General features: G+C 38.7%; 1 long non-coding RNA gene across 1 annotated transcript in view; it reads right to left on the reverse strand.

The window, feature by feature from the left end:
• The window catches only part of LOC131279631 (uncharacterized), a 34709-nt gene extending 19136 nt beyond the window's left edge, over positions 1 to 15573 (reverse strand). Inside the window, exon 1 of the long non-coding RNA XR_009187027.1 lies at positions 14889 to 15573. This is a non-coding gene — a long non-coding RNA (uncharacterized lncRNA). The remainder of the gene's footprint in view (positions 1 to 14888) is intronic.
• Positions 15574 to 15905: the final 332 nt, after the last annotated feature.

Genomic DNA, 15905 nt, shown 5'->3' on the forward strand with positions numbered 1-15905 from the left:
CATAGCACTAATCTCATTTATTTCCCATCTCTCAAGAATCACTACCTTTGCTGCCTCATGTCCAGTGTCTTGACAATTGTTGTTTCATACACTTTGCCTATTTTGGTTTCAGGCAGAGGATAAATCTATCCCGTTACTTTATCAAAAGCAGAGTGTCTACATAATCTTCTCACTCTGTTAAAATCCTTCATTTATCTATGTGACACACTCAATCTTTCCACTACTTTTTTGAAGATATAGAATAGAGTTATTATATAACAACTGTTTCAAGGTCCTTATCTACTAATTCTACCATCTATGCTATTTCTGGATTCTTTTCTATTGGTTGATTTTTTTCCCTCTTTATGGATAGTATTTTTCTGCTTGTTTGCATGCCTGATGTTTTTTTATTCAATGCCAGACATTATGAATTTATCTTGTTGGGTACTAGATAATTTTCAATGCATATAGAAATTCTTGAGCCTTGTCCTGGGTTGCAGTTAAGTTCTTTGGAGACAGATTTTTTTTGTTTTCTTTTAAGCTTTGGTAAGCAAATCATGGCAACCTTTAATTGTGGGATAATTTACCCCACTGCTGAGGCAATACACCCTCTGAGTTCTCTACTTGATGTCCCATGAATTAGATTTTTCCACTGGGGCTGGTGGTAACACAAATTATTCCTGACCCTGACTGAGCTCTAGGAATCATTCCCTCTAATCTAGTCATTCTCCACCAGGAGAAATTTCCTCCAGTGGATACCTGGCAACATCTGGAGACATTTTTTATTTTCATGATTGGGGGAGGGTGCTACTAACATGTATCAGGAATAAGCCAGGATGCTGCTAAACATCCACAATACACAGGATAACCACACACATACACAGCAAATTATCTAGCATAAAACTTTAATAGTGTCAGGCTGAGAAATCCTACTCTAATCCTTTCAGATTCTTTGCCCCCAGATTCAGGGTAAGAAAAGTTTTAAGCAAGCAAAGAGGAACAAAAACAAACAAACAACAACAACAATGACAAAAACCATCTACTATGCATAAAATACTTCAAAATATAATTCAACTCTAAAAATATAAAAGATTAAAAAAAGAGATTATACTTTTGTAAAACAAATAGTAGAGCAATTATAAAAACAATCACAAACCTACATGGAATTAACAGCATAGTTTCAAGCTATACAAAACAACAGTTGATAGAACTACAAAAAGAAGTAGATAAAATAACAGTATGGTAGAATATTTGGGAGATTTAATGCACTATTCTCAAAATCTGACAGTTCGAGAAGCCAAAAAGTAACCAGATATATACAAGATACAAATAACAATTATTTAGAAGCTTATTTCATAAGATATATAGAAGTATTTTTACACTATAAAGAGTGCACTCTATTTTCGGTCACACATACATTTACATAGATTAATCATGTAAAAAACTACAAAAAATTTTCAACGAATTCCAAGTAATTAGTATCATACAGATTACAATGCAATGGAATTTTAAGTAAATAACAAAATGATGGCATAAAAAATCCATATCATCCTAGTTACCACTGCCTCTACTGCTTTCACACTCCATTGACTAAAGAGGAAAAAGGATTGTCATAAATTGTGAAAAAATTAACAACATAATTCCTCTCAAGGAACAGTTAGGAATTCACTTTTCCATGAATCTGTCCTGTACACTCGCCTCTTGAGTTGCCGCTGCACTTCGTCTCATGGTAAACTGTACCTGACCACCTGCTTCCTGCCTACTCGTGTGTGGTTTTTGTACAGATAATTTTATCTATCATGACTTAAATATTCTGTGTGGACCACATATACGCCTCTCCTTCTGACTTCATGTGCTGCATATCAGACTCTTGTCCCTCTGATATCACACCTCTTTATAGTGGCCTGCATCTAGAAGCTTGCAAATCCAATTACGTCTGGTCTACGCATTGTCCAGCCACAAGCCTGATTTCCTCAGAGCATCCCTAGAACCTGGATGGGAGGAACACCTGGCTCAGAGACCATCATGAGGGTTTGCCTAGCAGAAACCCACTCATTTTCAAACTGCTGAGGACCTAAAGTCTATAGTTATAGATTTGGTGGCCATAAATTTTATGAGGAAAATTGAAGCATTTTTTAAAATTTGTATCAATGACTGGTGCCAAGATGATGCTGCAGGATGAGAGAAACTAAGGATTTGTCTCCTCTCCCAAAGATGTTTTCAAACCATGATTGAGTTGAACTGATAATTTGTGGGCTCAAATATATTGCCTTTACCCAGAAGGAGGAAGAAGGAAAGGATCACTCTGCTAACCAGTACATCCAAGGTGGGCAAGAGTGAGAGAGCTGCCCACCAAAGCAATTCCACAGGCCCAGTGAGACCTCAAGACTTCTAGGAAAGGCTAATGCCATCGTCTCAACCATGCCCACCCATTTGTTCCTTAACTCCAACTGGCATGCTCTGGTCTCTGCTTCCCTGTATCCAGGTTCCCACCATGTGCAGAAGTTCTCAGCTCATGCCCCATAATCTTTCCTGTATCTAAAGCTGTTGCCATGCATGACTATGCCTCCAAAGTGGACAGTCCACAGCCTGCTGCCTAGCCCCTTGGGGCACCTCCACCTGAAGTTCATGAGGGATAGCACTTCCTAACAGGCTCAGTGATTAAGATAACGTCCCCCAAGGAGCTGAAAGAAATGGAATGTTCACTTATTGAATGTTGCTCTCAAACATGACTTGGGAATTCACAAGGATGAAGCTGGAGATTAGCAAATCTGTGACTCCGATCAGGTTAGAAGATCCTGAGTTGCTCCTCCCAAAGTGGATGGGGTTTAGATAAGAGCCACAGCTTCATGTCTCCAAGAAGGAATCTCACAAAAAGGGGGTATTTTCACTATTACTTGTCAGACTAGAAAAAATAGATTCTACAAACAGCTAATACCCCTTCATGGATTATTTGCTCCTGGTATGAAGACTGTCATATAGAACTCAACACCAAGAGCCACAATTGGCTAGGTTAGTCAGTTCTTTGGTGAATATAATAAAATCAAGAGGTCAATTTTTAAAAGCCTGAATTTTAACAGTTAACAGAATCAATTTTCCAGAATTTTTGTGAGTAGCCTGGACAATGGTAATAATCTTTTCTTTCCCATCCCTCTCTTCACATTTGTTGGTTTCAAGTTTGTTGGAGATGGTTTATATTTCCTGTGTGCAGTATACATACAAAATTTTCTAAGTATGCAAAAATTTCTCAATTATAAAATAAGGCCTTCATGCAAAAAAGTTCCATGTATCTGTAAACTAAATAATATGGTACTACATAGCTCTTGAGATCAAAGGGCATTAGAAGAGAAATTATGAAATATTAGAACTGAATGGCCATGAAACATAATGCGCCACAATTTGGGGTACACAGTTAAAATGTATTTAGGAATTTATAGCTTAAGATACATTTTATTATTGAAAAAGATTATAAAAACAAGCTAAGATTTTTAACTCAAGAAGTTGGAAAAAGAACAAGAGAACTATGTTCCAGGGAATGCAAAGAAAGAAAATAGTAAAAGATAAGTGTGTAAATCAATAAAGCAGACCAAAAAAAGAAGAGGGAACTGAACAAGCTTAACATACCTAACATATCAAATCTGGTTCTTCAAAAATAGATAATAAGATAGACCTTTGGCAAGACTGTCCAAGGGGAATTTAAGTAAATTTATATAGAATTAAATGAATAAAAAACTACAGACACAAGAGAATTTTTAAAAACCTGTTAAACAATATTGTGAACAATTGTCATTAACTAATTTGAAAATCTTAAGCAAAATGAATACACGTCTATAAAAAAAAATCATAAAATGCCAAAATTGGTGCAAGAAAACTTGACTAGACAGATAAGTATAAGGAAGTTAAAATGACAAAGACCTCTTCACTGGAAAAAGAAACTCCAGCTCATAAAGCTTTATTGGTGATTCCTACCAAATTTTTGAGGAACAGATAATTCTTTCCTTTTACAAAAGAGAGAAAACTTGCTTTATTGAATATTAAGATCTGCTACAAAACCATTGTAATAAAATCAGTACTTGAGAGTTCTGAAACAGATCCAAAAATTTATGGATCCTAATGTAGAATAAAGGTGACACTACAAATCAATAAGGAAAGTATCAGTATAGATACAGAAATAACTGGCATGTACATGAATGAAAACTGAAAACTTCACATACATGAAGTAGTTTGCATACATATATCATGAAGTCCTACTTTGCACCATATACGAAGGTGATTACAGATGAATGAAAGATGTAGATGGGAAAGGTGTAACAATAAGATCAGTAAAAGATAATGTAGAAGAATACTTTTTTTAAAACCTGGGGTTGAGGTAGGACATCTAAAATAAACCTATGAAAAGCTTAACTGATAAGGCATAAAAATGGTAGACTTAATTATATCAAAGATATGGATTTCCATTTAATAAAGAACATCCTTGACAATGTTAACAAGCAGATGACAGATGAGAGAAAAGATTTTCAATGTCAAGAAACAAATATCAAGAATCCATAGAATATACAAGAAATTCCTAAAATCAATAAAGAAAGAATAGGAAGTCAAGGAGGAAAATGGGACAAGGATATGAATTAGTAATATACAGAAAAGGAATAAAAAGAAGTCCAAAAGGCTAATGTGTATGCGAAAATATGCTCATATTCATTTATATTTAGAGAAATGCAAATTAAAATGATAATAAGGTATTACTGTGTTCTCATCAGATTAGCAAAAATTAGAAAGCTGACTAGCACCAAGAGTTAGTAAGGATGTGGCAATACAGGACACTTCCTATTCTGCTAGTGGGAATGTAGAAGAATACAGCCATTCTGTTGTCCAATGTGGCAGTACTTAGATAAAAATGCATATATCTATTTAGGGGATTTGAATCTCTGGACTGACAATGTGATAGCCAGATCCTGAGCCTCAACAGACTCCAGCACCTACAATCTGATTTATTGGACTTACCACACTCAGCTAAGATGGAGGTGAAGAAGGACAACCACCACACCATGGAGCCTAGAGTGATTACAACTGAAAATGGGAGGATTGCATCCAGCATCCAGGTGGAATCTGAGCCTCCTCTTGACATAAAGGTGCAATGGACACAACCAATCCAGTGTCCACATAGAAGAGGTGGCATTGGATTGGGAAAAGTGGACATAATGGACAAAGGGTATGGGGAAAGGCAGGAAGAGATGAGAGGTGGAGGCGTCTTCGGGACATGGAGCTGCCCTGGATGGTGCTTCAGAGGTAATCACCGGACATTGTAAATCCTCACAGGGCCTACTTGATGGAATAGAGGAGAGTATGGGCCATGATGTGAACCAATGTATATGAGGTGCAGAGGTGCCCAAAGATGTACTTACCAAATCCAATGGATGTGTCATGATGATGGGAACGAGTGTTGTTGGGGGGGGGGAGAGGGGGGGGGGTGGGGTTGAATGGGACCTCACATATATATTTTTAATGTAATATTATTACAAAGTCAATAAAAAATTTAAAAATTAAAAAAAAAAATGCATATATCCTTTGGCCTAGAAATTCCCAGTCCTAGGTGTATATCCCATTAAAAATAATCACGTAGGCCAATAAGGAAACATGTTCAAGTATATTTCTTTGAGTTGATTGTAACAGTGGTAAGCTGGAAGCAATCTAATGTCCACCACTGCAGAACAGATGAGTAAAAGGTATTGAATACATATTATGGCACACTAAGCCTTTTTTTTTTTTTTTGGAGGTACTGGGGCTGGGGATTGAACCGAAGACCTCGTTGTGGGAAGTCAGCACACGACCATTGCTCCCCCGAATTGGTTTTTCATTTGCTTATTTGTTTTTGTTTTTAGGAGACATCAGGACCCAAACCTGGGACCTCCCATGTGGGGAGCAGGTGCACAACCCCTTAAGCCACATCCACTCCCATAAGCACTATTTAGAAGAAATAAACTATATATGCACAAATCAACATGAATAGATATAAAAACAGTGGAAAGTAAGAGAGGATCTTACTAGAACCATTGTTCCATGAATTGAGCAAAATTAACTCCACACTTTGCACAAAAAAAAAACTAAATAAATAGTCAAGGGTACATTTTTAAACTTTTATGTTTTGGGTACAGCCATACAATTGAGTGCTATCTAGACAGTATGCTGCTTCTGAATGATTTCCAGGGTACAATGTGAAGTGAAATGCAAGATGTAAAATTAGGTATATAATATATTACTTGCAAGTATATACATAAAGCACAGTGAGAGAGAAATAAGAAACTGGTGCCTATAGTTGCCTCTGGAATAGGTATGGAAAATTGGGTGGCTAGAGAGCAGGAGCAGGAGTAAGAGAGGGACTTACCTTTTTCTCTCTGCTCTTTTATAACTTTGAAGTTTTCACTGTTTGCCTCTATGGCTTAATCAAAATGAATAATCAACATAATTAAAAAACAAAATAAAACCAAAAATATGTGCATATATCAAAACAAAGCACTGCAATTACTTGCCTACAGGTCTTTCATTCCAGACCAAGGTGAGGGATCAATGATATTCATCTTTGTATCTCCTAAAACAGTTCCTGCCTCCTAACAGGTATTCAGTAAATGTTGAAAAAAGGAAGGATGGGAGAGACAAAGAGAGGAAGGAAAAAAAATGTGGTGAGTGAGATATGGATGGTTATTAGTTTTCTCTTCAAACTTTTCTGTAATTTTCAAATTTTCAAAATTGACCTCACATATTTTAAAAATTAAAACATGACTTTGGTGACACCACGGAGGACAGACCTGCTGTCAAGGCAAGCTGATAGTTAGGAAGCTCCTTTAATTGTCCAGGTAGCAGATTATGAATGGTCTAACTTGTGTATTTCCAATTAGCCAAAGTCTCCTGTCCAGCTTTTTTCTCTCCCATTTGCTTGATAAGTCCCTGTCCACCATCTTGAATTATGTACCCTAAGTCTTCTATCGATTAGAGCAGGGAGAGGGATCTAACCACGGAGCATCGGAACCAAGGTTTGAATTATGATTACCTTCCACAGTAAAGAAAGGTAGTTGAAAATAGTTCAGGAAGACCAGGTGCCCACCACCCATATGTCTGACATGAGACTTTCCTGTGTCTCCCTCTAGCGCTTCCCAGCCTGCTCTTAATGGATCCCAGCCTGTGAGCATCCATTTGACCTCCTTCTCCTCCAAGTCTTTTTCTTTCCATTCCTTAACTCTCAGTTCTATCTTCACTTTCTAGCTGCTCTCTAAGGCTTCACCTTTTTGAGTACCTTTTATATGTTAAATATTGGACTCCGTTGCTGGGCTCCAGTGAATGTTGCTTAAAACACAAAAGGTTAAGCAGAGAGCAACTTTATTGATTAAACATCCATTTTCTTTCCTTTTGTTTTTGTAAGAGCCCTTGATGTTGTCTCTGATTGACAGCCCCACCTGCGCACCTCTGGCCCCTGATTCCCCTTGGTAATGTCGCTGAGAGCTATGGAGCACCTCACCCACTCCACGCAAGCCACAGATACTTCACATACAGCTTTCAAAGGAAAATAAATGGGGAAAGAAAAAAAAAGAAGAAAGAAGTGTAGCTTCTCCCGCTTTCCTTTTCTTTCTCCATTCCTTAGACACATTTTATTTCCAGAAGTCCCTGTTGAATGAAGAGAAAGTAAAATGAGAGGAAGAGAAAGCTTTCAGCACTGACCCCTCCCTTTTATTCGAATTTCTTCAACAAGCAAGCCTTTAAATACACTTTCAAGAAGGTGACAACCTTGTTAAATTAGCTTTTCCTTCTTACCTCTCACAGCATGAATGACCTAAAGAATCCTTACTGCAAGACTAACAAAATTACACCCATTAACAAGCTCTGCATGAAAGGCATGGGATGATGTGGTTTTGCCCTGTTGTCTGCTCACGATAATAACTACATCAGCTGGCTTTGATTCTTCCCTGTTCTCCCCTAAAAGCGTAATATTGTAAATAATAGGGCACCACATTGCCATTAGAGAACATGATAAGCCTCCCAAGTATAGAGGCCAAATGCCCGGTTACAAATAGGTAGCCAAGTAAATGAAGTCAAACTATTCAAAAACTTCACCCCTTCTCCAAAGCGCTACTGACACGATCCTATTCACAAGAATCAGGTGATCAGGATATCACTAGAGCTGGCAGGACTGACCAGGGAACCCAATGGTGATGAGCACTGTGTTAGCAACCAGAGTCTCCATGTGGTTCCTTCATTGGGTTTGGCCTCCATCCCTACCTCTGCTAGTGCATTTTGTTCTTTGCACGAAGAGTAAGTCTAGCTTGGATCAAATTCTGCAATAGCATCGTTAGTATTTTAAGTAGAGGACAAAGAGAGGGGGTGGACTGCTGGAATGCCTGACTCTCTCCTAAACTTCTCAAGATCCAAACCTCTGATAGGAACCAACTCAAAGACCCAGGAATGTGCTAGAGCCTGCTTGCACTGGCTTCCCAACTCCAAGTTCATTGATATCACGTTGGTAGTTTGCAATCATTCATGGTGATTTACACACAGAAACAGGCAAACACTACAAATCAGGGCTCAATGTAGTCTGTTGATTGTCTAGACTAGGGCTTTAAAAAAGAAGTTTAAAATATTTAGTATCTGGCCCTTTACTGAAAAAGTTTGCCAATCCCCTTTTCGTGAAGGACCAGATGAATATTTTAAGGTTTGCAAACTGTATGATCTCTGTCATAAATACTCAACTCTGCCATTGTAGCAAAAAAAAGTTATAAGGTGCGGTTGTGTTTCAATGAAATTCTATTTACAAAAAGATATGGTGGGTCACTTTGAGCCCATAGGCTGTAGTTTGCCAACCTCTGGTCTAGACTTAAGAAAGCTGAGAGAATCAATTGACTATATGGAATTGGCAATAAAAAGTACTGTGCATTTTATTATTACTTGTAAATTTATGCTATACATCTTTCATATCAGCAAAATTTATTCTTTATATACACACATGCATGTGCACACATCTTGATCGATGAGCTGGTTGTTAAATACTTGCCCATTTCTTTCACAGTAATCCATGCTGTTCCCTCCCTTTTCAGCAAACCCTTGCTGAGGGCTACATGTGCCAGACACAAGGAATGAAAGAATTAGAAAGATGAAGTCCATGTCCTCTGAGAGCTCACAGTCCGGTGTAAGACACCAGCAGGGCGGGGCAGTAAATGCAGAAACCCAAATGACCATAGCGCTGTGGGCAGAGAGAATGGAATAAACCAACATCCACTATTCCAGGTGATTCCATAAAGAGAAGCTGATCTCATTAAGTAGGTGCTATTATATCCATATTACACATGGACCAACTGGAACACAAAGATTCAGTTAACATGCCCAAGGTCATAAATCTGATAAGGATAGGACTGAGATTTACAGGCACGGCTGGCTTGACACCAAAGTCCTTGTTCTTTCATTCCACTTTCAATTAGCCCCTTATAGATTTTGTTGTTTCATATTGATATATTATATATATGAATACATATATGAATAAATATATATAATATATATTACATTCATATATTGGGTAATCATATTTATATCTTGACATATCGAAAAATGTGCCTCACATACTCTTCTTTCAATGGTTTCCCTCCCCCTCTATTATCTCTACCATATGAGTTTATTATTTCTCCAAAAGTCAAAAGTAAAAATGTTAATTTTTTAAAGGACATGTTTCAGTGTAGCTCTGAGTCAAAAAGAAGCGATAACAGTCATTTCTTAGTTTATCAGCACTGCCATGACAAATACCACACAATGGGTTCGTTTAAACAAAAGAAATTTATTGTCCCATGGATACGGATTCTAGAAATGCAACTTCAAAGTATTGGCAGGGCTTGCTTTCTTCCCCTGTCTGTAGCATTCTGGCAATCACATGGCAATCCCCTCTCCTTGTGTCTGCTTCTCTGTTTTCTGCTAACTTCTGGCTTCTATTGACGTCTAGCTTCTACTGACTGTGTCCGAATTTCCTGTGCTTATTAGGATCTCGGGCATATGGATGCCATTTGATCTCATCTAAATAGGATCCCCTAAGATCCTCTTCACAAATGAGTCTCCCTTCAGCCAATAGTAACATCTTCCAAGGTCCTTTTCACAAATGGGTTCTCACCCACGGGAACTTGGATTAAGATTTGAACATGTCTTTTGTGAGGCACATGATTCAATCCCCAACAAGTAGTGAGGTGAGTTGTAACCAACTCAATTACTATTAATAAGTGTAGGTGTTTTCTCTTCATGGAGAAGTGGCTAGTCTGAGAGCAGGAATCAGTCATGCTTTCCACAGTGTCTAGCAGAGGTAGGGACAACCAAGGCATTGTCCAAGTTCCCATGGGTCTTCCGGGAGGGCAGTGCTTGTCCCTAGAAGGGCCATGAAACATCAAATGTTGAATTACCTGAATTGGAATCTTAGCTCTGGCAGGGGCTTGTTTGATGCAAAGTTGATGCATATAGCAGTTCACAGAAATCTCAAGAAAATCAACATTTTAAGTGTATAGAGAAGATTTCACGATCTCCCTCAGAAATTTTTTTCTAAAGCAGAGGTTCTTAAATTCTAGTGTAAATCAGAATCACCTGGGAAGCTTGTTAAACGTATCTTTTTCCAGGTTAATTCCCAGACGGTCTGATTTAGTCAGTCTCCAGCCAGAACTTCTCTCCCTGGTTAAGAATCTTCTAGAGTTTCTCAGTTCCTATCACCATCACACCTAACAAACGGATATGCTACAGGTCCATGAGCTCTCTAATCTGCAATTCTGACATCTAAATGCTCTGAAAACTAAGCATCTTTATATAACTCATCTGGCAGCAAAATCTGCTGTGAACTTAACTCACCTGGGGACAAAATTTGGCCTGAACTAACTTGACATTTTTTTAGTCTTTGTTTACCTAATTTTTATGGTCTGGCTACAGAAATATTAATGCAATGATTATAAAGTGCCTCTTCAGACACTCTAAGGGTGTCAGAAAATACAAAATATAAGCTTCACTTTACTTTCCCCAAATCGTAAGCATCTGATTTCTAAAACATATGTGGCTCCAAGGATTTCAGATATAGGACTGTGGACCTAATTGAAACTCTTTCTAACTTTGGTTACTCTTCAAGGGTAAGAGAGGGTTTTAGGAATCAAGTAAAATTCACCATTTAGTCTTTGAGCTGCTTCAGTTTCCCCAAGGGGCTTGACCTACAGAAGGCAGGAGGCAGAAATACTATAAACTGCAGTGATTGTAAACATTCCTGGCCCCCTGTCCTTAAAAGTCCTGTCACTATAACTGTAGCAGTTTGACATGGTTCATGAATTCCAAAAATAGATACTGGATTATGTTAGTAAACTGGTCTGTACCTGGGCATGATTAAATTATGATTACAGCTTTGATTGGGCCACATCAGTAGGTTGTTGAGTCCCTGCCCCTTGGTAAGTGGGGACTTACAGATAAAAGACATGGCAAAGGACAGAGTTGAAGTTTTGATGCTGGAGTTTTGAGCTGGAGCCTAGGAAGTGAACATACAGGAGAACAACACAGAGGAATAGAGACGGCTCCTTAGACACAGCAGGAGCACAGGGGGAGACACAGAGCCAGTCACTTGACAGTCTTCAGCTGGCATTGTGGAGAGAGTCAAAGCCTAGAGAGCCTTAGTCTACAGATTACCTTGTGGAGAAAACAGAGGAGCTGAGCCTGGAGAGAAATGAACCCCAGGAAGAGAGGAATCCAGGAAGCCTGAACCCTGGCAAACATCAATAGCCATCTTGCTCCAACACATGGCAAAAGACTTTGGTGAGGGAAGTAACTTATTCTTTATGATCTGGTAACTACAAGTTTCTACCCCAAATAAATACCCTTTATAAAAACCAACCAATTTCTGGTATTTTGCATCAGCACCCCTTTGGCTGACTAATATAACACCCATATACCCTAATCCCCTTGTTCAGGTAAAACCAGCTACTCATCCTTTAAGATGCTCAGTGTATTTCATGAAAATACTCAAGACCACCTTGTAAGTGGTGATTTCTGAAGTTCCCATTGGCCTAAGCCTCTATACCCAGGCCATTTTTATCAAACCCAGGGCAGACCTATTTGAGAATACCAAGAAAGTAGATGAATAAGAGAACTGGGTTCTGGAGACTTAGGTATAACCAAGCCAATGGCATTCTCAGAAATAAAAATAAAAATCATAAAGGACTTGAGGACCTAACCAGGAGAAGATTCCTAGATATCCAAGCACTGAGTAAATGCAAACTCACTCACATGGCCTTCCAAGTCCTGCATAATCTTACTGGTGCCTTCCTCTCCAATTTTCTGTCCTTCCATTTCTCTTCCTTTGCATCCTCACTCCATTGCTCTTAATATTCTTCAGTTCACTGGAAAACCCTGCTTTCTCTTATCCCAGGGCTTTAGTATCTGCTGTTCTTTCTGCCTAGAACACTTTATGGCCCCATGCCACCCCCTTCTCTTAGGGTCTTCAACACACTGTCCCTCTCCCTGGTAAGAGTGTGTACCTTCTCTAGTTTCCCACTTTCTGGCACCATCTCTACCAAAGCCCAAATTCACTGTATTTTAACTGCCTGGTAACCCCATAGCTCATCAGCCTGTGGTCACCATGAGGCCAGGAACCATGCCTGCCTTCCACTGTTGTGTTCCCAGTGCCTAGCAAAATGCCTGAAAAGGATGTCATGCTCATCTGCATGAATGTGTGAGTGAATGAATGGCTAGATGAAAAAGAGACAAGGAGAAAGGCAGGAAGTCAGAGAGTGTCCAGAATGATGTTTGGGAATGCAGTTGGTACATGGTAGCTCTCTCTTGCTAGTTGGGTTTTGAGTGGTGGGTGGTGGGTTCACTAAAGGTAAGGGACAAGGTTGAGCAGAAACTCAGATTCTTTTTCTTTCCCTGTACATTCTAAACCCTTTTCCTTCAAAATCCTCAACAAACTGTTCATTATATTTTTTGTGTGATTATTATCTCTCTCCCCAGCCAGCAAGCTCCACAGGAGTACAGAGTGTATATCTGCACTATTCCCCCACATTATACCCAGCCTCTTGTGTCATGCCTAGAACAGTTGTTCATAATCAATATTTGTTGAATGAATCATTGATTGTATGAATGAATGGGCCAGTGACATTTAATCTCATAGGCTCCAGTGAATCTGTGTTTTGAAATCTCCTAGGCATCCCCAAACAGTTGATGTCCTAAGCCCTCTCTCATGGGTAAATAGTAAATTATCAATGGGGGGGGAGGGGATGTAATCTTATCAGACATAATTTTATCAATCTGTCCCAAAGGAATCTATCCTCTCATCTTAAACAACTTGTTCTTTGGAGAAATTACATAACTTTCCAAACTCTAAAATGGTTACTCCTAAAATTCCACTATATTACAGTTGATACTCTGAAAAAAAACACCCACCCATCCTCATTCATCCATGTTTCATCCCACAGAACCTCAAGAGAGGTTTCTCCAAAAGAGAAAAATGGATACCAGTGTTTTCATAAACGTTTCTGTAATCATGAAAAACTTCCTGGGAAAAGGTAAGAGAAAACAAGAAATGGTCTCCACTAAACCCAACTTAAACTCAAAATTAGATCTCCTTCCACCTGAAAAAGCAAAATGCTTCAAGGAAATGTCAAGGATATATCTTAGGTAAAATGTAACTTATGGACAGAACACTGATATGTTAGTATCACGATCATCATATGTCCTAATAAAGATAAGAAGTCAAAATAATTTCCCTTTAAAACAAAAACTCACATAATTCATATTCCACTCTCCCAAGTTTCTACATTCCAATTTCTTCTTACTTTCTCCAGTTAGAAATAAATATGTGAACAACCAAAATAATGGTTTGTAAAGGTTTCAGCTTCAAAAGAGTAATGAAGTCCCTAGAAGCTAATATATACAATTCCTACATAATTTAACTAAAATGTGCTCTAATATATCATATAATTTTTATGCTTGAGAAGAATGAGCCCAAGGTTTTCAGAATCCTCTAACTTTTGACTACCTTTGTCAAGTTTCCTTCATCTGTAAAATGGGGATTCTGAGATCCGCATCACTGACATTTTATAAGAGCTAAATAAGTAAATATAAACAACAAAAGCCTTATTAAGGTATAGGAGCTGGGCAATCCTTGTAGCTCATGTACTTGATTCAAATTGTTGCCCTAGAAAAACTATGAATGACAATAGAGCATGAACCTCTAGAGTCACTCACAAAATGTAGAACTATGAAATGTTAAATCTGTGCCTTCCAAGAGTAAATCTCCTGATTCTCTCCATCCCTTCAGCCATCCCCATAAAATAACCCATTTTGTACACGTTTATGGTTAACGAAAACTGGAGATTCACCCGAACAGAAGGAACATCCAACATAAGTAAATCTTGAGGCAGGTCATTCAAGAGCTTATTACTTGGAGATATCGTCAATGGCCAGATTGTACCAATCTCAGAGACAGAAAAGGCCAGGGTAAGAGAAAGACTCAAGAGGAATGAGGAATGAGGTAGAGAAGAAAAAGGAAAGGGAAGTGAAATGAAATCAAGAAAGATTTCATGTTTGCCCATTTTTGTGTGGATTTACAGAGAGAAATAGCTGGACTTCTGCAACACTTAGAATTACAATAACAATCCCACAATTTCGGAAGCATCTTCAGGGATTATAGAGATGAATTTTTAAAATCATCAAAACATTATAAATACTTGAGCAAACTGAGTACCAGTCGAGTATCCCAATCATCATCAGCTTTTAGTCACCCAAGCAAGGACATGTTTGGTAGTGGATGGCTTGGAATTAAGTCCCCACTCCTCTCTTTATTATCTCTGTGACTGTTGGCAAGATGCCTCACCTCTCTAGTCCTGAACTTCTACAGTAGTAAAATGGGATATGATAACACTTACTTCATAGTGTTGTTATGAATAGCAAATGAAGCAATACAGTGGTTTCCAAATGCCAGAGTGTAACAAATATTTTACAGTTGACAGCAAAATGAGGAATTATTCAATTAAAGGGCTATCTTTGGTTCTGGGAGTATGCCTTTCCCACTTTTTTTTGGTGTCAAAATAGTTGTCTTCTGGTTATTAAATTAAACAGCTGACAAAGGTCCAGTCCTTTCTCTTTGTATGGTTTTGGGAAATGGCTTTGCTTTCGGTTCTGTTATGTTCTGCTATTTTCCTCAGTTGGCAAAATAAAGAGTTGGCAATTCAATGTGAGTTCCACAAATTGTTTCTGAATTGTAACTGATCGTTGAAACCCAAAAATCAGAGTATCACTAAATATACATGCAGGTTGTAGAAATCCCAACGTGGGCTAACATTCTCATTGCTGAAAGATTCAGTTGCCAGTGAAGACAAGTAGGGCCCACCAGAAGTAAGTCTACTTGCTTGAGGGACAAAGGTAAGTAAGAGGAGAAAACATTCATTGGACATTTAGATGTAGTCCATCAGGCACACTAGTTATTGATCAATGATGGGAGGCAGAGGATAATTCCAGGGTCAGGAATCTATCACTTGGATTTACGTTTTTCTCAGTGAGATCTTCCTAGGCTTTCAAGGCTCCAAGTATGGAGGTAGACTCAAAACAGAAAGAGAGTCTCTTCCCATTCGGGTGGTCTTAGCACAGAGGTACCAGCTAGTGAGGCCACCACTGTGGGCAGCAGCACCAGTGGCTTTGAGAACACAATGAAGCCAGGCCTTCTATGCAGCTCTGTTGATGGCAGGCTCTAGTAGCCATAGCAACAGGGAGGCACCTTCACAATGCTGCTTTTCAGGCGGCAGACCTCACCAAAATAAACCAAATCTGGAAAGGAAGAAAATGGCCAAAAGCATGTTTGTGAAGGCTTATGAATGAGTTCCCAGGGATTCCCAGAAATACTAGGAGAGCAGGAGAGCTACTAGCAGCAAGGAGAAAATGGGCAC

The sequence above is a fragment of the Dasypus novemcinctus genome, chromosome 8 (assembly GCF_030445035.2).
Source record: "Dasypus novemcinctus isolate mDasNov1 chromosome 8, mDasNov1.1.hap2, whole genome shotgun sequence".
Classification (NCBI taxonomy): Eukaryota; Metazoa; Chordata; class Mammalia; order Cingulata; family Dasypodidae; genus Dasypus; species Dasypus novemcinctus.